Consider the following 27,342-nt stretch of genomic DNA (forward strand, 5'->3'; position numbering starts at 1 on the left):
ATTGTTTGGTTGAAAATGAAGCTCAGCAGGTAATGAATGATTTTCATATAGGAGATTGTGGGGGTCACTTATTTTGGAAAACAACAGCTAATAAAATCTGGAGAGCAGGATATTATTGGCCATCCTTGTTTTCATATTTATATAAGATAGTCATGAGCTGCCACGAATGTCAAGTTTTTCAGGGAAAAAGGAAGTTGCTTCCTCTTCCTTTGAAGCCAGTTGTAGTTAATGCACCTTTCCAGCAACGGGGGCTTGATTTCATAGGATAAATTCATCCTACATCATCACACAACACAGATGGATTTTGACAGCTACTGGTTACTTCACCAAATGGATCAAAGCCCTTCTGACAAGGCAAGCTACAGACACGTTAATTATTCAGTTTTTAGAGTCCAATATCTTGTCTCATTTTGGTTGGCCTCATAAGGTTATTACAGATAATGCAACAACATTTAAGTTGAAGAGAATTATTGAGTTTTGCAAAAAATACAACATCACATTGGGTCATTCCACGACATACTACCCGCAGGGCAATGGACTAGCTGAGTCTTCAAATAAATCCTTCGTAAACATTATTAAGAAGATGTTGGAGGCAAACAAAAAGAACTGGCATCGGAAGCTTGTCAATGCTTTGTGGGCCGACAGAGTAAGCAGTAAGAAATCAATAGGTATGTCGCCTTTTGAATTGGTCTATGGTACTAATACAGTGTTTCCCACATCCCTTGCAGTCATGGTCATGAGATTATTGCAAGAAGCCAGCAGTGAAGAAGATGATATTCAGTGCCAGATCAATCAAATAATTCACTTTCAACAAAAAATAGAAGAGGTTTCTCAAAACACTTTTCGGCTACAAGAGAAGATAAAGAAAATTTATTCCCGCAAAACCAAGGCAGAAAAGTTTCAGCTGGAAGATGTAGTGCTGCGATGGGATGCACAAAATGAAGAAAAAGGGAAACATAGTAAGTTTTAAAATCTATGGAAAGGATCGTATAAAATCTCAGCTTATCGAGGACAGAATGCATTTTTATTAAAGGAAATGGATGGTCAAGAATTCTCATGAGGACCAGTGAATGGTAGGCTCCTGAAACACTACTGTTTCTAATGCAGCTTATTGAAGTTGTTTCATTGTCATTGTATATACCAGTTTCCTTTCCTTGCAAGTTTTGAAGTACAATATCATTTGAGCTTGGGGCCCGAAGTGAAGGCTATAAAGCTTAAATGCTTTGTGATGAGTTTAGTTGGTTTTTGAGTCATTTTAGAGTCGATTGTGAGTCATTCTTTAGTTTCTATCGAGTTATTTTTCAAAAAAAAAAAAAAAATCAGTCTTTCATTTGTTTGACCGTAATGGCCTAATCAGCTAGGCACTTGGTATATGGTGTTATTGACACCTCCAAGGAGCTACCATCCCCAATAAGGCCAATGTTAGTGTCAGTATATGCATACTTCCATCAGGGATCAAATATGCTCTTTGCATTTTCATTTTAGGTGTCTCATACTAAATTTTTGGATCATTCCATTAGGTCATGTCAAAATGCTCCACTAATGTTTGTCTTATTCTCAGAAAATCAAATCTTCCCTCATGAGGTACATGTGCTAACCCATATACATGTTGTATTCAGTCGTGGTGTCAAATATGTAATTTTTAGTGTCAAGACAGTTGTCTTTCCATTAGGTCTTAGGGTTCATTTCCAAGGTCAAGAGCATGGTTTCTAGTGTAAATAAAGGGCATCAAAGGTATCAGGATGACCAATAAACAAAGAGTGATTGCTAGTAAGCCATGGTGATTGTACAAAGATCTTATGTCACTAATGTAATTTTCATCTCAAAAACATGTTTTTGAGATGAAAATAGAGTATTTTTAGTTGATTTATATTTTGTTTTTTGATGTAATTCAATTCATTTCATGTAAGAATTGTTCCCAGCTGCCCCAAGCATTTCTCCTTCTTGCAAGAAAATGAAACCATTGAAGAAATCAGTTCTATCCAAGCATCATCCACCTACAAAGAGACAAAGAGAGAAAGGTATTAAATAGAGATTTGAAGACAAAGAAAAAGTTCCAAAAACATTAGAAAGTGGTTTTTTGCTAAAGAAAAATCAAAATCACCCTCTATATAAGATTTCAAATTCCTTTTCCAAATTCATCATTTTCATTTGACAAAGAGAAAGAAGAGAGTTGAAGAAGAGAGGGGAATTAAAGCCAATTGGTGGCTAAACAAAGAGGAGGCATTGCGCATAGGAGAAGGAGGCGATGCGCATAGGAGATGGAGCACTGCGCATAGGAGAAGGAGGTGTTGCGCATAGGAGATGGAGCGTTGTGTATAGGGATGGAGCACTGCGGATAGGACTGATTTTCCAGTGCAATTTTACACAGCACTGCGCATAGAACTAGAGCGTTGTGCCCCTGTACAAGGGGCTGCACGTAGGCCTAACAAGCACCAAAACCACCCTATCAATCATCCAAATTGATTTTTTGCCACTTAGACCTTATAAACAAGTAAGTGAACTCTTTGAACTATCCTCCCGGCATTAAGTTCATGATTTTGAAGTTGGTTTGCTATTTAAAATTTCAAACCCTAGGTTGCCTACAAATCCCTCCACATATCCCTTATACCCTAATTCCCTCAAACAAATCCCTCCACCTATCCCTTATACCATAATTCCCTCAAATCCCTTATACCCTAAATCCCCGAAACACAATCCTTAAAACCATATTTACTAAACAATCCCTACCAAAAATACCCTCCTTCTCACTCTCATATCATATATATCTCATCCTACATCGCATAAGCTCCTCTCCCCTTCCCCTATCCCTATTCACCATAACTCACTTCTTGACTACCTTATCTAGGGTTTCAAAGCTTTAAAATTCAACAAACATGGACAAAGAGGATAACAATGGTAGTGAAAGTTTGGAAGATGAACCTCAGCATCAAAGAAAGCCACATAAGGGAGGAAGAATCATCAAAGAGGAACCATCAAACATCAGAGAGTTATAGGCTTCTCATGTGACTACCTCTTGTTTTAGGCATCTAGGGTGTTATGAGTTTTGTGAGCAGGTGGAAAGAGTTCAACATCATCCTGAGCTGACCAGGTTTTTGTAACCAATCTCTATGATAACAAGGTAACTCTTGTCGGGGTGACATTTACGGTTTCATCCTCCTTCATTGCTGATTCTACAAGGATTCCAAATGTGGGGGGGGAATGGTATAAGGCACAAGATTTGGATGAGCACTAATATGAGCCATACATCAAATCCAGGTACATGAATGAAAAGAAGAGGACCTTTCCTTTCAGGTTCCTTGAATACAAGTATGCACCTACGATGAGGATCATTATGAAGTGTTTTACATGTGAGGGTAGATTTTCTAGATTGTACACCTATCATATTAGGCTTCTTATGCACTTCACAAGAGTGAAAATGTTGAACATCACATATTTATTATTCAGGAACATTGAGTAGATGGCCTACATTGTACATAAAAAGCCATACCCCCAGCAAATGAGTAGTATCTATCACTATTCCTTGATTAAGATGATTGTGCTACATCACCTCAACCTCCTCAACATCTCATGGGATACATTCATTTCCAATGACATCTTCAATGGTCCTCAGATTCCTCCACCGGTGCCCCAAGAAGTAGAAAAGCCTTCCAGCAGTGCCAAAGTAAAGAAAAGTGAGAAGGCTTAAGAGACTAGAGTTGTTGAGAAGCCAGAAGCCTACAAAACATATCAGAGAGGGGCCATAAAGTTGTTTGCAGTGGATAGGCAAGTGTTTACTCCACTTGATGTGGAAGGGGCCTTGCCTTCTTCATCAACTCATAGGAAAATGCTTGCTCCACAAAATGTGGAAGGGGCTTTTCCTTCTTCATCAACACAACAGGCACAACAGGTGCAACAGGTGCATAAAGGGAAGGAAAAGATGCTGGAGGAAAGCCTCAATGATGAAGAGGAAAGGGAATTTGATTTGATGGAAGATGATGAACCATAACAACCACACATCCATCATGGCATTGAGATAGTTGACTTGGAGGCTCAAGATGAGGCAACAAATGAAAATATAACCATAAGGGAAAAAGATGCACAGATCCAAGCACTGATGGACAACTTGGCAAGAGCTAAGTATGTTATTTCATACCTTGAGCAAGAGAACAAACAACTTAGTGACAAACAAGTCCTCATGGAGCTGGAACTTCTCAAAGCAAAGAGGAAAGGTGACAAGGCCAAGTCAGTAATGCAAGAAGAAGAAACCCCGACCACCTTGACTTAACAGTGTCAATTTTCATTTGGAGAAGCTTCTACAAAAGACCAACAGGGACAATCAGATCATCAGGCACATGGCTCGCCATTACATGACCCGGAACAAGATTTGCAACATAAGGGTCAAGCAAATGAAGACAAGGCTAAAACAAGCACTCAAAGGAAAACAGGAGGGTGATAGAATTAGGTTGCTTGCTGAAGCTTCCTTGGCTAACCAAGACACTTTATGGTGGTGTTCTCCACAAATTTTAAGTAAGTTTTGAAGAATTTTTTCCTTTTGGAGAATTAGCAATTTTTGACACATAAATTTTGGCTCTATGCGCAACGCCACTGGTGCTGTGCTTTTCCTAGGGGCATCCAATGAGGAAATGGTCAGCATTTTTGGATTCACAATGATGAGTAGATGCACCCTATGCATTTTCTAAGCTTTTGTAACAGAATTGGTAAACCAAAAGGTCGAAAAACACTCAAAAAATGACTTTTCTGCCTTCTTTTTGAGCCACAGAAGCAATCTTGGGAGAATCCGTTTTTGAGGGGTCAAATCAACTCCAAATGCCAAAAAGCAAGATGTTCGAGAATGTAGACTTGAAGATATTTCCAACAAGCTATTTTGGGCCCAATTGTGACACCGGGAAGGCCTCCAAAATGGTCCTACAAAAAGTGCTGCGCATAGGACAATTTTATCCTGAATTTTCACTTCACTGTGCCATCACTGTAATTTTGAGTTTTCTCTCATGAATGATGATTCTACTGATGTAAATGGTAACTAGGCATGTAAATAGGATGAATAATAGTTACTAGAAGGTAGATTCGTTAGATCAAAAGCTATCTTGAGGACAAATGAATCAGTTTCCTCCCTTTTAGAGCCAAGTTGTTAAGTTGCCTAGATTCCAGTTTCTTGTTCAGTTTTTGATGGATGAGTTCCTCATCCTAGGGATTCGACCCCTAAGGATGGGAGGAGGTTGAATCAATGTCTATATCTTCTTCTTCTTTCTCATTGTAAAGGGTTGGACTTAGTTGGATGCTTAGGCTTTGAGTAAGCATCATTTTGTATCAGTTTTCAGCAGGAGATTAATGAAAAGTTGCAGCTATTTCTTTGGGATCCATGTGTTATGATGTTCAGTTCAGTTTTCTCTATTGTGACCATATGTTAGAATGTTTTTTGTACCTCATTAATCATTTCATTTCTTTTAAGTGAATGTTTTCATGTTGATAGGCTGAATCCATAATATATATGCTCTGTTTTGGGTAGACATTTCATAGTCTATGTTTTCTTCAGTTTAGGAAGAGTCCATGTTGCTTACGTGCTCTTTCTAGCTCCTCACCTGTCTTTGAATCACTTCACCCATCAAACCTTAGAGTGTTGAGCCTTGTGCCTACCTTGCCCCATCGAACACCCTGTAATTTTGACCTAATTTCCTTGCCCTAACTGTTTGGCTCCTCCTGTTCCAGCAAACCCTTCAAAATCAAATCAAACCTTGCGCTACTATACCTAGACTAATATCATTTTCTTGATCCAGTCATATTGGATGAGATCCTTATGGAGAGAGCCCTCTCCTGGCCTAGTATGGCTAGCTACTTGGTTAGGCATGGTTTGTGGTTACCCTGCCATTACCTTCCTTCAGCCTGAGGTTCAATCTAGGTGATAACAGGAGTATTCTTGACCAAATGGCACAACATGTGTTGGACACCTAATCCTCTAAGGGTTGGTGTGGAAGCTGAAAAGCCAAAAGGAGTCCAAGAGACCACTTGGAATATGAATCCAAGGGTCACACCATGTACTATAAATGTATATCATTTGTTAATAATAAAGGTACTCTCTTGTTTATCATTCATATTCTGTCGTTGCCATGTGTGTGTTTAACATGGTATCAGAGCGGGCGATCTCTTGCCCTGCTCAAGTATGAACCACTTGTTTATGTGAGCTTTTTCTGTGGCCTTTATGTGCATGTTAGTCCTGCACCTCTACTCATAATACTGAAATAGTAAAAATTGGCCTCCTAGGTCTGCAAATTCAAATGTTTTATATCAGCTTGCGTTGCCAGTATTCTCCTATTTCATTGCTGTGCAGAGAAACACTCCTTCACTCAGAGTTATTTGTGGCCATTTTTGTCCTACCTTTCTGAATCTGCTCATTCATTTCACTCAGCTGTTTCTTTGTAATAATTCTGGTCAGCTTGTCAACACTCATTGGGTCAGCTTGTTAGCGTTATTTTCTCCAACACCACAGGCACTAACTGTAGGTAAGTTTGCACGCTGAGCATTTACCAAAGAAAATTATTGTGCAGAAGGGGATTTCCTGGCTTTGGTTCAATGGATTACAACTTGAAATCAATTACCCAGAACTAGAGCTTCTGTTAGGTGAACTAAGAAAATGACCGATTTCATGCTGCTGCAATCTTTGGTAGGTAACATAATTCATATCAGGCAAGTGTGCATTTGATATTATTTCTCCAGTATTTCCTTGAGCTTGCACTCTTGTTTCAGCTGCAAATCTGCCATTAGGAAGTGTGCAAGAGTTCAACTTATTAAGAATGGAAAGAAGATTGTTGCTTTTGTTCCCAACGATGGTTGTTTAAACTACATTGAAGAAAACGACAAGGTGTTGATCGCTGGATTTGGGCGAAAGGGGCATGTCGTGGGAGATATTCCTGGAGTTAGGTTTAAATTTGTTAAGGTATCTGGTGTATCCTTGTTAGCACTATTGAAGGAGAAAGAGGAGAAGACGAAGAGGTTGATTGATTTCAGCCATCGGAGTTCCACCTAGAAGACCGAAGATCCTGAGAGAGAAACATCCATTGCTCCGTTGAATAGACTTCTTGCTATTACTCGAAGGTTCCATTGTGCATTGTTTTTCAAAATAACCAGCATCTCCATCTTTGTCATGTCCATTGGGGAACACAAACGCAAACACCATTGAGAATTCTGGGCACCTTAATTGCTGCGTATCTCTTCACATTCCCAATTAACTGGGTGTGGGTCTGGATTGACCTGTTGATTTTAACAAACTTTGCAACTCAATTTCTGAGTATAATCCCATGCACAGTCCTTTATATCGCTAAATTTGGCAGGTGAGGGGTCATTTCTGCCGCTATATATGAGTTGTTCACCATTTTTGTCAATATCCGAAAATGAAGCACTGAGGTAGGAGCGATCTTCTGGAGCAAGATAAACACCAACTGATCCAGGTGGATGTTGGTGGCCACCCACCTATCCCATTTGGACCCCCACAACTGTCTCTTTCAGTTTTTCTGTTTCCTTAATTATAGCACAGTTTACTATTTTTAGCAGTTTTTTGGGTCCTAAACTTCCGGAGCCGTTTTGAGGCCCTAAACGACGTTTTTTGGGAAATCCACCGCCAGCGATTTTTTCACTCTAAAATAAATTTACACATGAAGAAATTGGATCCCTCTCAACTCATTTAAAATCTCTGAATAAAATAGATCTATACTAGTTCCATTATAAAATTTGAATCCTCTCCATATTATCAGATTCACACAATGTATTTTCTGATATATTTACGGTGCACCTACCCTTAAAAATAATATATATGATCCCTCCCTCGTTTCTTTTAGTGACAAACATATAAAAGACTATGGTTGAAACAAATCTTTATATTCTTTTTCATCCTTTTGCGGAGTGTTACAGGTCTTGGTTAACCATAATGAGGCATTATGGCCTGTGTGACACCATTGTTCTTTTCACTATGTTATTATTCTTACAAATACTAGTATGTAGCGCCAACTAGTATGAAATAATGGAAACTTTAATTCAGGTGGATGACGAGGTTGAATGCGCTTTCGTGTAGTGAATAGCACATCGTTGAGTGTTGGAAGCAGATGAGTGCCTGTGTTGGAGAGACACCTCAGCATCAGCCACTGACTATGTGGTTTAACTAAGAAATTCCAATGACATTCCAAGTCAACCTTTGAGAGAGTTTTGATCCTCTCAGCCTTCTTTTTCGATGATTCTTTCCATGCTCTAGTCAACAATTTTACATCAGGTAAAGTATCCTCAGGGCGGTCCAATATCAGGTTAGCCTGTAATAGGCTCTCACTAATTGATTCCGTGATATTATTTGAAATGTCTCTGGCATTGAAGATTTTCATTTTTGCTGAATTTTTCTTATTTGGACTGACCTGCTAAGAGAAATACAAGGATAAGAAGAAACTTTCTAACTCAGAGAGAATAGCCAATTTCATATGAATCTATGTCTTTTATGAGAAAAATCTTATGATATCGTTTCATAATAATGAAACCATTAATAACTTCGAAGTCATAAATTCATTACATTTTGCCATTAAATGGTAAAACGTGGACTCACATGGGCTTTAGTACACATCAGCATATTGGAGGATTTTATCGGAGAAATCTTATGGTTATATCGTTGAAACATGCGACATTCTCATCCTCCGATAGGCTTTTAGAGTGTAACGACTAAAAATGTAGGCGGGAGGAGGTCACTTGGAGGAAGTACCTTTTACAAATACGATTCTCAAACCAATATCCGAAAATCCGAAAATCCGAAAATGAAGCACTGAGGTAGGAGCGATCTTCTGGAGCAAGATAAACACCAACTGATCCAGGTGGATGTTGGTGGCCACCCACCTATCCCATTTGGATCCCCACAACTGTCTCTTTCAGTTTTTCTGTTTCCTTAATTATAGCACAGTTTACTATTTTTAGCATTTTTTTGGGTCCTAAACTTCCGGAGCCGTTTTGAGGCCCTAAACGACGTTTTTTGGGAAATCCACCGCCAGCGATTTTTCTGCCTAAAAATTGTCTTTTTTGTCGTAGTCCTCGGAGAGATCTTTCCAACGGGCTATCATGCGTGTCAAACGGAGATAGTACGACCAATTCGCGACCCCAGGAAGTTGATGTACCAACTTACCCAAAAACGGGGCCCACAATTTGGCTTTTCATCTTCTAGGGTTAGGTTTTGGAATGTGAAGGGTTTTCCATTGTTTCTCAACAATAAATAGGCCCTCGAGCCTCATTGTAACACAGTTCAAAACAGTTCAGAGGCATGTAGCCCACACATCTCTTCTCAGAGATAAGCTACCATCGCCCTAGCTGGGTTATTTCTATTTGTAAGCATATTTCAGTATTTGACAGTAATGAAATGAAGTATTATTTCCGCTGCATCTCTGTTTTTATGGTTATCGCATCTCTGTATTTATGGTTATCTCTGTAATCTATTGCGTTCCTGCTTAAATCCGGATCACCAACACCGTACAATGGACCATTATTGTGTGTTCTACTATGGATAAAATCATGAAGTTTGATTATTGCGGCACATTTGCTAGATGTGGATTGTAGGATGCCAACAAAGAATGGGGAACACTATCTACTCCATTAATAACCTCCATATGATCTTTATTATTTTTTGATGTAGTAGACTCATTATCTAGATTTAGCCTGTCAGAATCCAGGATTGAATGTGGATCATGCTCCACTCTGTTTAGCATTTGTGTACATTTAGTCTGGCCTCGAATGCTTTGGATAGCTGCAATCAACAACTTATCTCCAACAATCATTTTGACATTCCTTATGATGGTTTCTTTGCAAATTTTTCCTACCTTGTACTGAGCATAGAGGTGTTCCAATGTATTCATATAAGCCAGAGGCAGAGACTTTATTATGACCAAGAACTACCTTGGAATCGACATGTTGGCAACGCTAGGAATTCGCATTGATCCTTTTGCAGGTTCCTGCATCTTGCATTTTCTTCCTTCAACTAAAGCTGAAGAAGGGTGCATGTCATAAACAAAACCCTGGCGAGCAAATTCAACATCCTCCAGAGAGCTGCTGAAACTTTTGGGTACACCACAAATGCCTTGCTTTGCTTTCGATTCAGCCCAGCATTCATGCATTTGATGGGGAACCTTAAAGCTCACAATTTACTCTGAAAGATTGTGCATGGTTCATTGGTATCTTTCTATGAAGACTGTAATTTGGTATGGGTATGTTGGCTCACATATATGATGCATGGTTGGTGCGTGGCTACTATTTAAATCATTGAAACATATAAAGTCAAATTACAACGTTATTTTGGAGATAATTGCAGAAATATATCAGATTTTTTTGACTATTTTGGGCCCGGCTCCACTTCTATCTCTTGGGATTTATTTCTAGTTGAAATCATTTGAGGTCTTCATTTTTGCTTAGATAATGGCCATAATCAATAATTTTTTAGAGCTATTGAGCACATTAATGTTGTCTACTGTGTTGGGTTGTGTTATATTCTTTCCACATAGTTAATAGGGGGTTTGAAGGGCACCCGTAACCCCACTTTATGGGTTTTGGACCATATGTTAGGTTGGGCGGACCCACCTATGGTTTTGTGCATGATTTTCGCACATGTTTTTTGGACGCGAAGGTTTTCGGTCCATGGTATTGGATGCTTCGGCATGTATAAATATGTATTGTAACATTGAAAGGAACATAATGAAAAATCAAGCTCGTAGTCCCGGTTTTGGGATCCAGGGAAAAATCTCTGTGCATATGTGTTTTATGGGTTATGCTCTCGCATTGTTTATTTTCTTTGTTTAAGAATTCGTATGCAGGTAATTTCTGTACAGGGTTAAAACCTACATTTGGTATCAGAGCTGTTTTGGCTTCAAGGGGACGCCTTTGTTGCTGAGGGGTTTCGCTCGGGCCTGTGGTAGACCCTGTTCAGTGGGAGATCTGCGAGATCGATTCTGGTAGTGAAAGAAGATGGCGAGCAGTGGAAAGATAGAGATTGAGAAGTTCAATGGTCAGAATTTTGAGTTGTGGAAACTTAAGATGGAGGATCTGTTGGTGGATAAAGATCAGTGGATCACGGTAGATCCAGGTACTAAACCATCGGGAGTGACCGATGAAGAATGGAAGAAGTTGGATCAGAAGGCAAAGAGCACAATACGATTGTGTGTATCAGATTCAGTATTGCTGAATGTATCAGGGGAAGCTACGACAAAGGCTTTGTGGGTCAAGTTAGGGACTTTGTACCAATCTAAGTCTCTGGTGAATAAACTGTTCCTGCGGAAAAAGCTATATAACCTGAGGATGAAAGATGGAGACTCGGTGACAGAGCATCTGAATGCGTTTAATACTGTGGTAAGTTAGTTATTATCTGTTGATAATAAAATTTCAGATGAAGATAAGTGCATCAGTCTGTTGTGTTCTCTACCAGATTCGTGGGATAGTCTGGTTATTACAATAGGTAGCAATGCAACTGCTTTGCAGTTTGATGAAATAGTCTCAGCCTTGCTGACGGAGGAGATGAGACAGAAAAATATGGACAACCAGAATGGTGATGCCTTGTCTGTACGAGGACGGTCCCAGAACAGAAACAAAAATAAGTCATCGAGTGGGAGATCTAAATCTAGAGGGAGATCTGAATCTCCAGGAAAACCTACAAAGGTGGTGTTCTGGAAATGCGGAAAGGAAGGGCACTTCAGAAGGGATTGTAAATCTAAAGCTCATGATAAAGGAAAGGGATCTGATGATGCTCCTTCTGCAGAGGTGAAAACCACCTCAAATGAAGGTGGGGATGTGTACTTGGCTTCTTCAAGTACACATGTAGATCATGAGGCATGGTTGATTGACTCAGGTGCATCCTTTCACTTCACTCCCCATAGAGAGTGGTTCTGCGAGTATGAGAAATACGATGGTGGTGATATCTTCTTAAGAGATGATAGGAAGGCTAGAATCATTGGTCGGGGAAAAGTAAAGTTGAAGTTGCGAGGTGGAAGGGTTAGAACACTTCCGGGTGTTCTACATATTTCTGCATTGGCCAGAAATCTGATTTCTGTAAGCAAGTTGGATGATGCAGGTGTAAAGACGGTGTTCGAGAAAGATACCTGCAAGATGGTTCGAGGAGCACTGATATTAATGCGGGGAGTTCGAATTGGAACTCTGTACAAGCTGCAAGGTAGCACTGTTGTTGATGGATGCAATAGTTCTATGGTTCCTGAAAATGGAGTAGAGAATCTAGTGGTCTCTGGAGAGAAGACCATGTTGTGGCATCAAAGGCTTGGACATATTGGAGAGAAGGGCCTTCGAATACTTCATGGTAAAGGTATGGTAGAAGGTATGAATAATAGCTCTCTGGATTTTGATTTCTGTGAAAATTGTGTATATGGGAAGCAGAATCGGGTGAGTTTCCCCTCTGGTGGTAAGAGGACGAAACAAATATTAGAGCTTGTGCACATTGATGTGTTTGGACCTGTGAAGGTTCCATCACTGGGTAAGTCTGTGTACTATGTATCATTCATAGATGACTTCTCAAGGAATACATGGATATATTTTCTTAAGAAGAAATCTGAAGTCTTTGACAGGTTTAAAGAATTTAAGGCTCTAGTGGAAAATCAGATAGAGAAGAAGATAAAGGTGCTGAGGAAAGATAATGGTGGAGAATTTTGCAGCAAGGAATTTGAAGAATTTTGTAAGAAGTGTGGTATAGCACGGCAGAATACTACTCCATATACACCTCAGCAAAATGGAGTCGCAGAAAGAATGAACAAGACGTTGATGGAAAGGGCAAGAAGCATGCTCAGTGGTGCCAAGTCAGGACAAGAATTCTGGGCAGAGGCGGTGGATACTGCATGTTACCTGATCAACAGATCACCTTCATCAGCGTTGGAGGATAAGACTCCACAAGAAGTATGGACTGGTAAGAAACCCTCTCTTTCACATCTAAGGGTATTTGGATGTGATGCATATGTACATGTTCCAAAGGAGAAACGAACCAAGTTGGATAGTAAATCTGAAAAGTGCATCTTTATTGGGTATAAGGATGGTTTAAAGGGTTATAAGCTTTGGAACCCAGTCACACGGAAGGTTGTGTACAGCCGAGATGTGTTGTTCAGAGAGGTAAAAGATGTTATTCAACATGAAGTCCAACCAAAGGAACCTGAGAAGATAGAGTTTGAGCCAAAGGAGGAAGAATCAGACTCTGCAGCAGAGGAGGAATCAGAAGATGAAGAGCCACAAACTTCGGCTGTGAGAAGATCAATTCGAGAAAGAAGGCAGCCAGAAAGGTATAGTCCATCTGCTTTCAGTTCAAATTTTGCTTTGTTTGTTACTGATGGTGATCCCAGAACTGTGAAGGAAGCAGTGGATTCAGAGGATGGAAAACTCTGGAAAGAGGCCATGGTCGATGAAATGGCATCTTTGCACAAAAATGAGGCTTGGGATCTGGTGGAGTTGCCGGCAGGAAGGAAACCCATTGGCAGCAAATGGGTGTTCAAGAAGAAGACAAATGCAGAAGGAAAGGTGGAGAAATACAAAGCTCGGTTGGTAGCAAAAGGTTATTCCCAGGTGCCGGGAATTGATTTTGGTGATATTTTTTCTCCTGTTGCCAAGGTAAATTCTATTAGATTACTTTTATCTGTTGTTGCTGCTTTTGATTTTGAGGTAGAACAGATGGATGTGAAGACAACATTTCTTCACGGGGATTTGGAAGAGGAAATCTACATGAAGCAACCTGAAGGCTTTGCGGTGAAGGGTAAGAAAGAACTGGTATGCAAGTTAAAGAAGTCTCTGTATGGGTTAAAACAGTCACCAAGGATATGGTATCAGAAATTTGATACATTTATACGGCGACTTGGCTTCACCAGAGGCAAAGCAGATCATTGTGTGTATTTTAAATTAATTGGTGACCGTATTATTTATCTGGTCTTGTATGTGGATGATATGTTGTTGGTTGGAAATGACAAAGAAATTATCCAGGATTTGAAGACCCAATTGTCCTCCAAATTCGACATGAAAGATCTTGGTGCTGCAAACTATATTTTGGGCATGGAAATTAAAAGAGATCGGTCAAAGAGGAAGCTCTGGTTAAACCAGAGGAAGTATGTCGAGACAATACTCCAGAGGTTTAATATGCAGGATAGTAAACTAGTGAAGGTTCCTATTCCTGTAGGTGTGAGGTTATCTGCTGAACAGTGTCCCAAGACACAAGAAGAGGAAGAGGACATGTCCCGTGTTCCATATGCAAGTGCAGTGGGTAGCCTGATGTATGCAATGGTCTGTACTAGACCAGACATTGCACATGCAATGGGAGTATTGAGCAGGTTTATGTCAAAACCTGGGAAGGAGCACTGGACAGCAGTGAAGCGGGTTTTCAGGTATTTGCGTGGCACTAATGATTATGGTTTGTGCTACCAAGGAAGACCAGGATTGGACAGAGTGTTGGATATTCATGGCTTTGTTGATGCAGACTAGGTTGGACATCTGGATAAGAGAAGATCTATAGGTGGGTATGTGTTTAAACTATTTGGAGGTGCAGCCAGTTGGATGAGTAAGAAACAATCCGTAGTGGCACTATCAACTACAGAGGCAAAATACATGGCAGCCACTCATGCAAGCAAGGAAGCAGTTTGGTTGCAGAGATTGTGTTCAAGTATGGGGTTAGTACAGGGAGCTATAAGAATAGACTGTGACAGCCAAAGTGTAATTTTCTTGGCAAAGAACCCTACTTATCATTCAAAGACAAAGCACATTGATGTTCAGTATCACTTTGTGAGGGATATGATAGAAGACAGAAAGGTGTTGCTGGTAAAGGTGGACACTTTGAAGAATACTGCAGATGCATTGACAAAATCTGTGAGGTCTAAGAAGTTCTCTTGGTGTAGAGAAGCAATGGGAATCTCAGGGCTGAAAAATGACTAAGCTCTCCTGTGGCCCCCTGTGGAAGGAAAACAACAAGTGGGAGACTGTTGGGTTGTGTTATATTCTTTCCACGTAGTTAATAGGGGGTTTGAAGGGCACCCATAACCCCACTGTTGGTTTTGGACCATATGTTAGGTTGGGCGGACCAACCTATGGTTTTGTGCATGATTTTCGCACATGTTTTTTGGACGCGAAGGTTTTCGGTCCATGGTATTGGATGCTTCGGCATGTATAAATATGTATTGTAACATTGAAAGGAACATAATGAAAAATCAAGCTGGTAGTCCCGGTTTTGGGATCCAGGGAAAAATCTCTGTGCATATGTGTTTTATGGGTTATGTTCTCGCATTGTTTATTTTCTTTGTTTAAGAATTCGTATGCAGGTAATTTCTGTACAGGGTTAAAACCTACATACTGTTGAAGACACGGTGAAGGTCAACAAAGACACTCTCTTTGACATCCAAACCTATCTGCAAAATGCACAGGAAAAAAATGATTTTTTGCAGCTTGAATCTCAGCTACAACAAGCAAAATTACAACAATGGAGTCGTCATTCTGAACCTATTTCCATTCAGAATATTGAGGCAGAAATCCATCAGCAACAAGTCAATAATGTTACAGTTCATTCAGATCTAGTACCCAATGAATCAACAGTTGTACATGCAGATGCAGAAATTCAGTCTGCACTTCCCAAGTCGGTCATCAGACCTTGGGAAGAGCTTGTCCACAACAAGCACAGAACTGGTCTTGGATATGACAAGGACGTGTCCTTTCATATTCCAGACTACTCCAAACCAATCCAATTTCAAAGTGCTGGATTTCTTCAAGACGATTCATCTTCACCTGCTCTTCATGATAGTTCACCTTCAGCTATTCCAGATTCTGCTCCTCTTCCATAGCAATAGATTGTGAAATGCCAACACTGTGACCGAGTTTTCCATCCGAAATATCACTGCTTTGATCTTCATCCATGTAAGCACTATCATAAAACCAGTCATTCTTCAAACAGATGCTTTAGAAACAGACCTCCTGCAAGAACAAAGATTCATCTTGGATGGATCGCTTCTTGGCAATGGACATCAACAGCTAAGAAGATATTCCAGTCACATGTCAGAACTTGTTCTAGAGTATTGAATAGTCGTGCAGTTGAGTTTTCTCCATCATCTCACCTTGTATATGACAGGGAGGGAAATGATGGTAATCTACAAGCTTCAAAGCCACATCAAGCGAGCCTGAGCCACAACCTGTCATACCAGATTCAAATTTGTAGCCAGAGACAAAGATGCCCCTGAGCATGCCTTCAATCGGTGATACTTCTTCAAAGAATTGGGGACACTTCCTCTAGCAGAAGACTTCAGCTTCTTGCTAGTTTCGGAAGAGTTCCAGGGATTGCATTAAGCATTCCAGATTTGTTGGTCATCCTTAAACCATCACAGGTTGAGACTTCGCTTTTCAGGTTGAGGTTCTTCCTTTTATGCGGGGTGAGACCTCCCTTTCATGGTTGAAGGTTTCCCACTTCAAAACATCAGGAGCACTTCCTCTAGCAGAAGACCTGAGCTTCATGCCAGACTTGGAAGAGTTTTGGGAACTGCACTAAGCGTTCCATTGTTGGTCATCATCCTTAAACCACCTCCCTTTATACCAACATTTCAGAGAGCACATTCATCCTAGTTCCGCCATGCATTTTTTCACATTTTATATTACAACTCTCTTCTTGGACTCATACATAACCCTTCAGATTAAGGGGGGGAATGTTGGAAACCTAATTCAAGGGTTGGTGTGGAAGTTGAACAACCAAAAGGAGTCCAAGAGACCACTTGGAATATGAATACAAGGGTCACACCATGTACTATAAATGTATATCATTTGTTAATAATAAAGGTACTCTCCTGTTTATCATTCATATTATGTTGCTGCCATGTGTGTGTTTAACAACATGACTGATCGCTTACATGATCTTGCCACTATAGCTTACTTTGAGGAAGCTCCACAAGCAGTCTTAGCTATGGAGCCCTACCTACCCATGAAATCTTATATGATGCATGCATCAGATCCAAAAAATTATGCAGTAGCAGCTAGGAATCCTGAATGGGAAGCAACTATGGATGAGGAATACAACTCTCTCATTGAGAACCAGACTTGGGACCTAGTTACACTACCTTCCAATTGTAAACTTATCAGGTTCAAGTGGGTTTACTGGACCAAGAAAGCCGCATATGGACAAGTTAGTCGATATAAGTCACAGTTGGTGGAAAAAGGTTTTTAGTAGGTACATGGTGTTGACTATGATGGGAATTTTTCCCCTATGGAAAAAATGGATTCCATTCTGCTAGCTCTCTCCATTGTAGTAGCAAGAGGATGGAAGGTGTGCCATATACATGTGAACAATTCCTTTCTTCATGGTGATATTGAGGAGGAAATATACATAGAGTAGCCATTGGGATGTGTGAAAAATTCATCTATGGTATGCAAACTAAAGAAGTTTCTCTATGGCCTCAAACAGGAACCTAGAGCATGGTATACAAAGATGGATTCCTATTTGTTATCTTAAAATTTTGTACGCTACAAATATGATCCTAATTTTTATTTATTGAAGAAAGTGAACTCCTTGTTGATCATTGTACTCTATGTAGATGATCTTTTGAAAAAAAAAAAATCAACTTCTACCATTGTTGAGATTAAAACTACATTGCATAAGCGGTTTTTTGTGACAGATATGGGCTTGATAATTTCTTTCCTTAGACTAGAGATCAATCAAAGTGGTTTTGAGATTACCATTTCTCAACCAAAGTGTGTTAGATAACTTTTCCCACGATTTCACATGAGTGACTACAAGCCAATAACCACACCTTTCTTATCAGGGATAAAGCTTGGGAATGGTAAAGACACACCATTGGTTGATTGCACATTATACTATTAGCTTGTGGGGAATATTCTTCATCTCACTCACTCCCGTCCTAATCTCCCATATGTCATAGGAGTCATTTCTAGATACATGCAGGAGCCACATGATTTAGAATGGAAATCTGCAAAGTGTATCCTTCGATATGTCTAGGGGACAATCACCTATGGGATTAAATATGCAACAAATTATTATTTGGATCTCATTGGGTTCACATATTCATATTGGGATAGCGACAATCTTGATTGCAAGTCCACTTGTGTTTATGTACTTAATTTGGGATCTAACTCAATTTGTTGGTTAAGCAAGAAGCATGTTGCTATTTCTTTATCATCAATAGAGTCTGAGTACAAAGGAGTAGTCAATGCCACTATTCATGCCATATGGATACAACATTTTATTTTTGAGTATTAGTGTCCATTGTCTGACTATAATATGGTGTGATAATCAGAGTACACTAAACTTTTGCAGAGATCCAGTGTAGTGGAAGCGGACCAAACATATCGAGATCCACATGAACTTCATTGGAGAACTGATCATGATGGGATCATCGATCTATAGTATTGTCCCAGTTTTGAGCCGACTAATGACATCTTCACTGAGACATTCACTTAGTAGAAGTTTCTATTTATATGAGATCGTATTAGGGTGACAGATACGATTGCTTAGAAGTTGTCTCTTCTCAAATTTTTGCATTATATTTTGAGGGGGATTTTCTTCCCACTAGGTTTTCCCTTTTTCCTCTTTTTCATGCATATTACATGGGTACCTAAAATGGCCTTGTTGTCGAGACCCATTCTTTTTGCATTACACTCATCTGAGATATTCTTAAGGGGGGATGTTGGTGTACATGCACCTAGTTAGCCTAAATTAGCTTTAGTTCAACTCTATTTCCTACATGTGATGTGCATTTGCCTTTAGTGAGTTAACTTGAGTGACTACATGTGATGTTCACTTAGCGTTAGTTAGTTAACTCGAGTGCTTATATATGGTGTGCAATTCGCTTTAGTTAGTTAACTCTAGTGCTTGCATGTGGTACATGTACACATTAACATAACATAAAACACACTTAGCTTTAGTTAGCTTTAATTATCCTTAGTTATTTCATGTACAACCAAGCTTAACTTTGTTGCTTTATGTATTGATCTCAAACTAATATTGTGTAATTGAATTCATTCTCAATTCTAATTTTCTTTTCAATTCTTGCAAGTTTGTGTCATTATTCTTAAGCCAGGTCCATATATGTGCTCTAATAATTTTACAACTATTATACACTGTATCCCATTTGTCTTAACGAAGCATGTGTAGAAATCTCGAGTTTGCATTGCTAGTAGATTAATATGCTTTTTATCTCCATCAAGGAGTACCATGTTTGTTAATACTCTTGAAAGAGAGTTTTCCCACATGCATCTTGCCTTGCCCCTCTCGCCCATTATGAACACCATTTTCTATGACAAATAGCCTTAACATTGTTCTTCACTTTTTCATTCAAAGTATAGGACTTACTCTAATCAAAGTACGCTAAAGTTTTGTAGAGATCCAGTGCAGCGGAAGTGGACCAAACATATCGAGATCCACATGCACTTCATTGGAAAAATGATGCATGATGGGATCATTGATCTGTAGTACTGTCCCATTTCTACACTGACTAATGACATCTTCACTACGACATTCACTGAGAAGAAGTTTCAATTTCTCCGAGATCATCTTGGGGTGAAGGACACAATTGCTTTGTAGTTTTCTTTTCTCTAATTTTTGCATTATATTATGAGGGAGGTTTTATTCCCACTAAGTTTTCCCTCTTTCCTCTTTTTCATGCATTGTGCATGGGTAGATAAAATGGCCTTGTTTTTGGGACCCATTCATTTTGCATTACACTCACCTGAGATATGCTTAAGGGGGGTGTCGTTGTACATGCACCTAGTTAGGCTTAATTAGCTCTAGTTCAACTCTATTTCTTGCATGTGATGTGCACTTGGCTTTAGTTAGTTAACTCGAGTGATTACATGTGATGTGAACTTAGCTTTAGTTATTTAACTCGAGTGCTTACATATGGTGTGCACTTGGCTTTAGTTAGTTAACTCTCAAGCTTGCATGTGGTACATGTACACATTAACAGAACATAAAGCACACTTAGCTTTAGTTAGCTTTAATTATCCTTAGTTATTCCATGTACAACTAAGCTTATCTTAGTTGATTTATGTATTGATTCTCAAACCAATATTGTGTAATTGAATTCATTCTCAATTCTGATTTTCTTTTTAATTCTTACAAGTTTGTGTCGTTATTCTTGAACTAGATCTGTATATGTGCTCTAATAATTTTACAACTATTATACACCGTGTCCCATTTGTCTTAACAAAGCATATGTAGAAATCTCGAGTTTTCATTGCTAGTAAATTAATATGCTTTTTATCTCCATCAGGGAGTACCATGTTTGTTAATATTTGAGTCTTGAAAGAGAGTTTTCCCACATCCATTTTGCATTGCCTCTCTGTCCATTACGAACAACGATTTTGATGACAAATAGCCTTAACATTGTTCTTCACTTTTTCATTCGAAGTATAGGACTTACTCTATGCCTCCATGCTAACAAATTTAACAAATAACCCTTCTCTTGTTGAGCCAAGAGGCTCATTCTGTAGCTCAATGTGAAGGTGATGTGTAAGTATGTTTGTCTGTCTTAAAATAAAAATAAAATATTCTCTAAATAAAAAACAATGTGGGCTATAATAAAAAATAAAAAAATATATGTGAGTAATATATTTAAACTTTATACTTTTAAAAAATATTTTAACACGTGATATCAACTTCGCATATAGCTTTTAGCTGAGAGGCTCATTCTACAACCCAATGTGAAGGTGATGTGTAAGTTCCTTCTTAAAATAAAAACAAAATTTTCTCTAAATAAAAGAAATTGTCAGTTATAACAAAAAATAAAAAAATATATGTGAGTAAGATGTTAAAACCTTATACTTTTCAAAAATATTTTAACACGTGATATCAACTTCATATATCTATATATATAGAAACAAAAATGTTAAAAGAAAATATTTTAATGTTGTATACAACAAAACATCCAATGTGAGTTATGAATAAAACATTTTAATATGAATTAATATTGACGTATACATAAAAATATATTAATAACAAAAACCAGTTTAATGTGGGTTGATAAAAATCAATGGACATGTTATGTAATCTCTATAACATTCAAAAATACAATTTAAACAATAAATAATTACATATTGCTTTTTTGCACTCTAAATAAGTTTACAAATGAAGAAATTTGATCCCTCTCAACTCATGTTAAATCTTTGGTTAAAATGCATATGTTATGTAATTTCTCTAACATCCAAAAAATACAACTTAAACAATAAACAATTATGCACTGCCTTTTACACTCTAAAATAAATTTACACATGAAGAAATTTGATCCCTCTCAACTCATTTTAAATCTTTGAATAAAATATTTCTATACTAGTTTCATTATAAAATTTGAATCCTCTCCATGTTATGAGACACACAAGTGTGTTGGTCACACATTGTGTTTTCTGATATATTTACAGTGCACCTATCCTTAAAAATAATATATATGATCCCACCCTCTTTTCTTTTAGTGACAAACATATAAAAGACTATGGTTGAAACAAATCTTTATATTCTTTTTCATCCTTTTGTGGAGTGTTACAGGTCTTGGTTAACCATAACGAGGCATTATGGCCTGTGTGACACCATTGTTCTTTTCACTATGTTATTATTCTTACAAATACTAGTCTGTAGCGCCAACTAGTAAGAAATAATGGAAGCTTTAATTCAGGTGGATGACGAGGTTGAATGCGCTTTCGTGTAGTGAATAGCACATCGTTGAGTGTTGGAAGCAGATGAGTGCCTGTGTTGGAGAGACACCTCAACATCAGCCACTGACTATGTGGTTTAACTAAGAAATTCCAATGACATTCCAAGTCAACCTTTGAGAGAGTTTTGATCCTCTCACCCTTCTTTTTCGATTGATTCTGTGATATTATTTGAAATGTCTCTGGCATTGAAGATTTTCATTTTTGCTGAATTTTTCTTATTTGGACTGACCTGCTAAGAGAAATACAAGCATAAGAAGAAACTTTCTAACTCAGAGAGAATAGCCAATTTCATATGAATCTATGTCTTTTATGAGAAAAATCTTATGATATTGTTTCATAATAATGAAACCATTAATAACTTCGAAGTCATAAATTCATTACATTTTGCCATTAAATGGTAAAACATGGATTCACATGGGCTTTAGTACACATCAGCATATTGGAGGATTTTATCGGAGAAATCTTATGGTTATATGGTTGAAACATGCGACATTCTCATCCTCCGGTAGGGTAACAACTAAAAATGTAGGCGGGAGGAGGTCACTTGGAGGAAGTACCTTTTACAAATACGATTCTCAAAATTGATAGTCAATACAGGCTCATTTGGAACTACACCAATTGATAAAATGTTAAATGGATTACGGAAAGCTTATTATGAGTTTGAAAACAATTATAAATTAGCAAATTTTTGGCTATGGGATAAGAAGGAACTTGTTTTGGAGACTCTTGTTACTGCTATTATCTTCTATGGATGTGAAGTTTGGGGATTTAGTGTTTCTAAAGAATCCTAGAGAAAGATAGATATCGAAATGAATCTCGTAATTGATAATATCAATATTAACCAAATACAATCTAACATATCATCATCAAAGAAGAAAGCATTTCTCCCTTTGAGGGCATGGCTATGATTAGGTAGGTAATGTGCAAGAACAAGACAAAAAGCACGAACGTAATGCGGATCCCAAAAAACTACTTGAAAGTCTAGCCAAAAGGAACCATGGATGATATCAAAAGCATTATTACATTTAAATTTAAGGACAATCTAAAGAAATAAGGGATAGATTTAAAGACAATCCTAAATGCAAAAGAGAGGACAACCATCCCCAATATATGAATTTTGAAGTTCCCTTTTCTTTTAAAAATTGGGGAAATTGGTGTTTTAATTTATGAATTTTAAATATATTAAAATTAACATAACCATTGCCAGGATAAAAAGGAGGCATAGGACAACCATCCACAATATATAAAAGAATCAAATATATTTATAATAATCATTGTCCCCAAATAAATACAAGTTTGCAGTACATGAAGAAGAGAGGAGCCTCTCTGTAATTCAGCCGCCTGGCAGATTTGAGACAGGTAAAAGTTCCAACATCTTTGGCAGATCTGTTGGTACAGAACCCAGAATTCCAACATCTTTGGCAGATTTGAGACAGGCAAAAGTTGTGTTGGCACAGAACCCAAAATTCCAACAGACGCGGAGGAGGAATGTGTATGTTTGTAAAGGATTGATCCATATTGTGGAAGAAAGAAAATCCAATGTGCAGCTCAGTAATTCTCATGTAGCTCTTAGCTGCGCAAGCGCCCTTAACACCTTCAATCTTAGCTGCGCAAGCGCCCTTAACACCTGTGGATCTTCTTCATTTTCCAAATTCAGCTCCAGCAGCTCCTCTGGATCTTCTTCGTTTTCCAAATTCAGCTCCAGCAGCTCCTCCTCCTCCTGCGCTCCGCTAATTTGTTTCTCCTCCTCCAATAACAATAATGCATCAGTCTTCATTTCTGTTTCTGGCTCTGGACGCATGAGGTCACCACAGAAAGGGAGTACTCTGCCTCTGGCGCTGGCTCTGGAGCTTCTTCTGTATGTAGCTTTAGCTTTAGCTTTCATGGCGGAATTGGCCTTCAATCCCAGGGCGGCCATGTCTGTCTCAGAGAGTAGGGAATGCAGCTTGGGCATGGGCACAAGAAAATAGAGATGCCCCAATTCCAGTTCTTCATCTGCCGTGAGAGGATTAATCCTCCGCCCGATCTGCAAGCCATTGGCGTGGCATACAAAGTGCTGAGGATTGTCCAGCATTAGCTTTGCCGCCTTTATCCAGCGGCCGCCGCCTTTAGGAAGGTCCTGAATGCTGCCATTCCAATGGATGACTTTCACAGTGCTGGAAGGTACAGTCTTGGATGTTGAAATATTATTTTCAACTGCAGGGCCTGTCCTTTGCCATACTCCTGTATTGATGAATCAACAGCCATACCTCTACATTGATGAAACTGCCATTAAACATCCGTAGCTCCAGTCTTTTCCTGAATCAGTCATTACACAGCAATTTATTACGGAATGGTGGTCACTCACGGAATGATGGTAATTTATTGGTGTAGTTGGTAAATGTAGGTAGGATTTTAATTTTACTTTATTTTAATTCACAGGTATAGTTTTGCTTTTACGGCAAGTAAAAAGATGTGAAGTTCAGTTTTTGAAAAATCTGAAAAATGTAATGTAGACACAGCAGTGTGCGTAAGTTTTTTTTGAGGAACAGAGACAGAGCTCTCTTTGTAATGCACAGCAGTGCAGAAGTTTTTTTTATGTGTGCAGCAGCATGAATGTATGAATGTATTTTACACACAGCAGTGTAAAATGTTTCAAGGAAGAAACAGAGTGTTACAGTAGCGTGTTACAACAGCGTGTTACAGCAGCGTTCTGAGCTGAAACAGAGTGTTACAGCAACATGTTTTGTAAATGCACAGGAGTGCAGTCACAGCAATGCAAAGTGCAGACACAGCAGTCAAAAAGAGCGTGTTGATTTTTCAGAGGAGACAGAATATTTTGTTTTCTGCAAAATACAGCAGTGCAGACTCAGTAATGTATTTTCTGTTTACAGCATGAAATTTTTAAGTCTTGAACTGTCTCTAAAAGTAGCCTTGTTGAATCCCTCTGTCAAGAGGAAAGTTTTTTTTTAAAGAACAATCTTTTATGAAATTTCTGTAACAGTTAGTTTACTTTTAATAAACGCAAGTTAATCTTTTCCTGTTGTTGTTACACCGTAACCAAAAAAATACCTGACGTCAAAAATTTACGTTGCTGAAACACCACGATCAGCGTTGCTGAAACACCAGTTACAGCAACTAAAAAAAACTGTGTTGCTGAAACACCATTTCCAGCAAGCGATTTTCTGGGTTTTCTGTGTTAAAATTGAGTATAAAAACAGAGCATTTTTTTTTGTCTGTCTATTATGGAATTTTCACAAATTTTCAACATGGTATCAGAGCTAGTCCAGGCTCTTTGAAGTGTCAAAGAAGCTGAAGGAAGGGTTTATTGCTGTAGCAACTTCACCAGCAGAGTGAAGACAGTCAGTGAATTTTTTTTACACAGTCAAGTATTGAAAGAATGGCTAGCACAAGCACTGGTATGGGTATGTTTAACACCCAGGTCCCACAGTTTAATGGGAAGAACTATGACTACTGGTCAATAACTATGAGAGCCCTGTTTGCCTCTCAAGATTTATGGGAAATAGTTGAAGATGGTTTTGAAGAACCAGCAGATGAAACTGAGTTCAATGCATTAACTCAGGGAGAGAAGGATCAGCTGAAGAGCAATAGGAAGAAGGATGCAAAGGCCACTTTATTGTTGCATCTAGCAGTAGACCAGAGTATATTTCCAAGGATAGCAGCAGCTAAAACATCAAATGAAGCATGGCAAACCCTCAAGACAGCCTATCAAGGCATGGAGAGAGTGAAGACAGCAAAACTACAATTGCTAAGAAAGGATTTTGAGAACTTGAAAATGAAGGAGTCAGACAACATTGAATCATTCTTCACTCATGTGATTGGTGTAATCACACAAATGAGAACTCATGGAGAAACAATTGAAGAGAGAAGAATAGTGGAGAAAATATTGAGGATCTTACCCTCAAGGTTTGATGCCATAGTCACCACCATTCAAGAGACGAAGGATCTCTCAAAGTATTCAGTTGATGAGCTACATGCATCACTGATAACTCATGAGCAGAGGTTGAGTAGGAATGAAAACTCATCCCTTGAGCAAGCCTTCAAGACCCAGATGTCCTTTGGAAGAGGAAGAGGTCAAGGAAGAGGAAACCGAAGAGGAAGAGGCAGAAACCAGAACAGAGGTGGAAGGAACAGCCCATCAAATGCACAAGGAAGAGGCAGCAATCCAAATCAGAATCAAGGTCAAGGCAGCAGCCAACAAAGAGAACAGTATCATGCTCAAGGACAAAGGTATGATAAATCTAATGTTCAATGCTATTATTGCAAAAAGTATGGACATTATGCTAGTGATTGTAGAAAGAAACAGCATGATATGAACAGCAGACAAAATGCAAATGTTACAAGAGAAAACAGCAGTCAAGAAAATGTCATGTTGGCTTGTAACATGGCTGAAACACATAGTGAGGACATATGGTTTTTAGACTCAGGTCGCAGCAACCATATGACAGGGAATATAGCCCTCTTTTCAGCCTTAAATCAAAATTTGAAATCAGAGGTCACACTAGGAACCGATAGTAAAGTGTCTGTTATGGGAAAAGGGGAGGTAAAAATATTTACAAAGCAAGGAGAAAGGAAAACCATAGCAGATGTCTACTATGTCCCCGGAATGAGATGTAACCTATTGAGTGTTGGACAGCTTATCCAAAGGGGTTACAATGTTTACTTTGTAAATGATGTGTGCACCATCATGGACATACCACCCAGCAAAAGATGCATTGCTGAAGTGAAGATGACAAGGAATAGGATGTTCCCTCTCCGGATCAGGGCAGAATTGAAGAACAAGAAGGAAATGGCAGCAGTCACCCAAGAGGCCTTCCAAAGCGTGCCAAAGGATGAGAACTGGTTATGGCACTTGAGATTTGGGCATCTAAATTTTGGAGGTCTAAACCTATTGAGCAGAAAAGGAATGGTAAAGGGATTACCATTGATAGAGAAACCAGACAGCCTATGTGAAGGCTACATTTTGGGAAAACAACACAGAGAAAGTTTTCCATCAGGGAAGAGCATAAGGGCAAAGACACCCTTAGAGATTATCCACTCAGATTTGTGTGGACCAATGCAAGCTCCATCATTAGCTGGCAGCCTATATTTCTTGACATTCATTGATGATTTTACAAGAAAGACTTGGATATATTTCCTCAAGAACAAAAGTGAAGTCTTTGAGAAATTCCAAAATTTCAAAGCACTTGTGGAGAACCAAAGCGGGCTGCATATAAAAGTTTTGAGAACTGATAGAGGAGGTGAGTATATCTCAAATGAATTCCTAAAATTTTGTAGAGAAAATGGAATACATAAACAGTTCACAACTCGGTACACTCCGCAGCAAAATGGAGTTGCTGAAAGGAAAAACAGAACCATCATGGAAATGGCAAGGAGCATGTTGAAGGCAAAGCATTTGCCAAATGAGTATTGGGCTGAAGCTGTACATTGTGCAGTTTATATATTGAACAGGTGTCCTACAAAAGCAGTCTTGAACAAAGTGCCAGAAGAGGCATGGAGTGGGAGAAAGCAAGGAGTCACCCACATGAGAGTTTTTGGGTGTGTGGCCTATGCACACATACCAGATCAGCTAAGGAGGAAGTTGGATAGCAAAGGGGAGAAATGCATCTTCATTGGATACAGTGATGAATCCAAAGCCTACAGGCTGTACATTCCATCTACCAAGAA

At 38.8% G+C, this 27,342-nt stretch overlaps 3 pseudogenes; all 3 read right to left on the reverse strand.

Moving 5' to 3' along the window:
* The window catches only part of LOC149198212 (dolichyl-diphosphooligosaccharide--protein glycosyltransferase subunit STT3B pseudogene), a 28,848-nt pseudogene extending 21,674 nt beyond the window's left edge, over positions 1-7,174 (reverse strand).
* A 2,368-nt stretch (positions 7,175-9,542) lies between these two features.
* LOC149198213 (uncharacterized) lies at positions 9,543-10,157 on the reverse strand (annotated as a pseudogene).
* A 13,076-nt stretch (positions 10,158-23,233) lies between these two features.
* The window catches only part of LOC149198214 (dolichyl-diphosphooligosaccharide--protein glycosyltransferase subunit STT3B-like), a 46,198-nt pseudogene continuing 42,089 nt past the window's right edge, over positions 23,234-27,342 (reverse strand).

This window comes from Pinus tabuliformis, chromosome 2_2 (assembly GCF_031772625.1).
Source record: "Pinus tabuliformis cultivar Carrire ecotype Pingquan chromosome 2_2, CPIR1, whole genome shotgun sequence".
In the NCBI taxonomy this organism is placed as follows: domain Eukaryota; kingdom Viridiplantae; phylum Streptophyta; class Pinopsida; order Pinales; family Pinaceae; genus Pinus; species Pinus tabuliformis.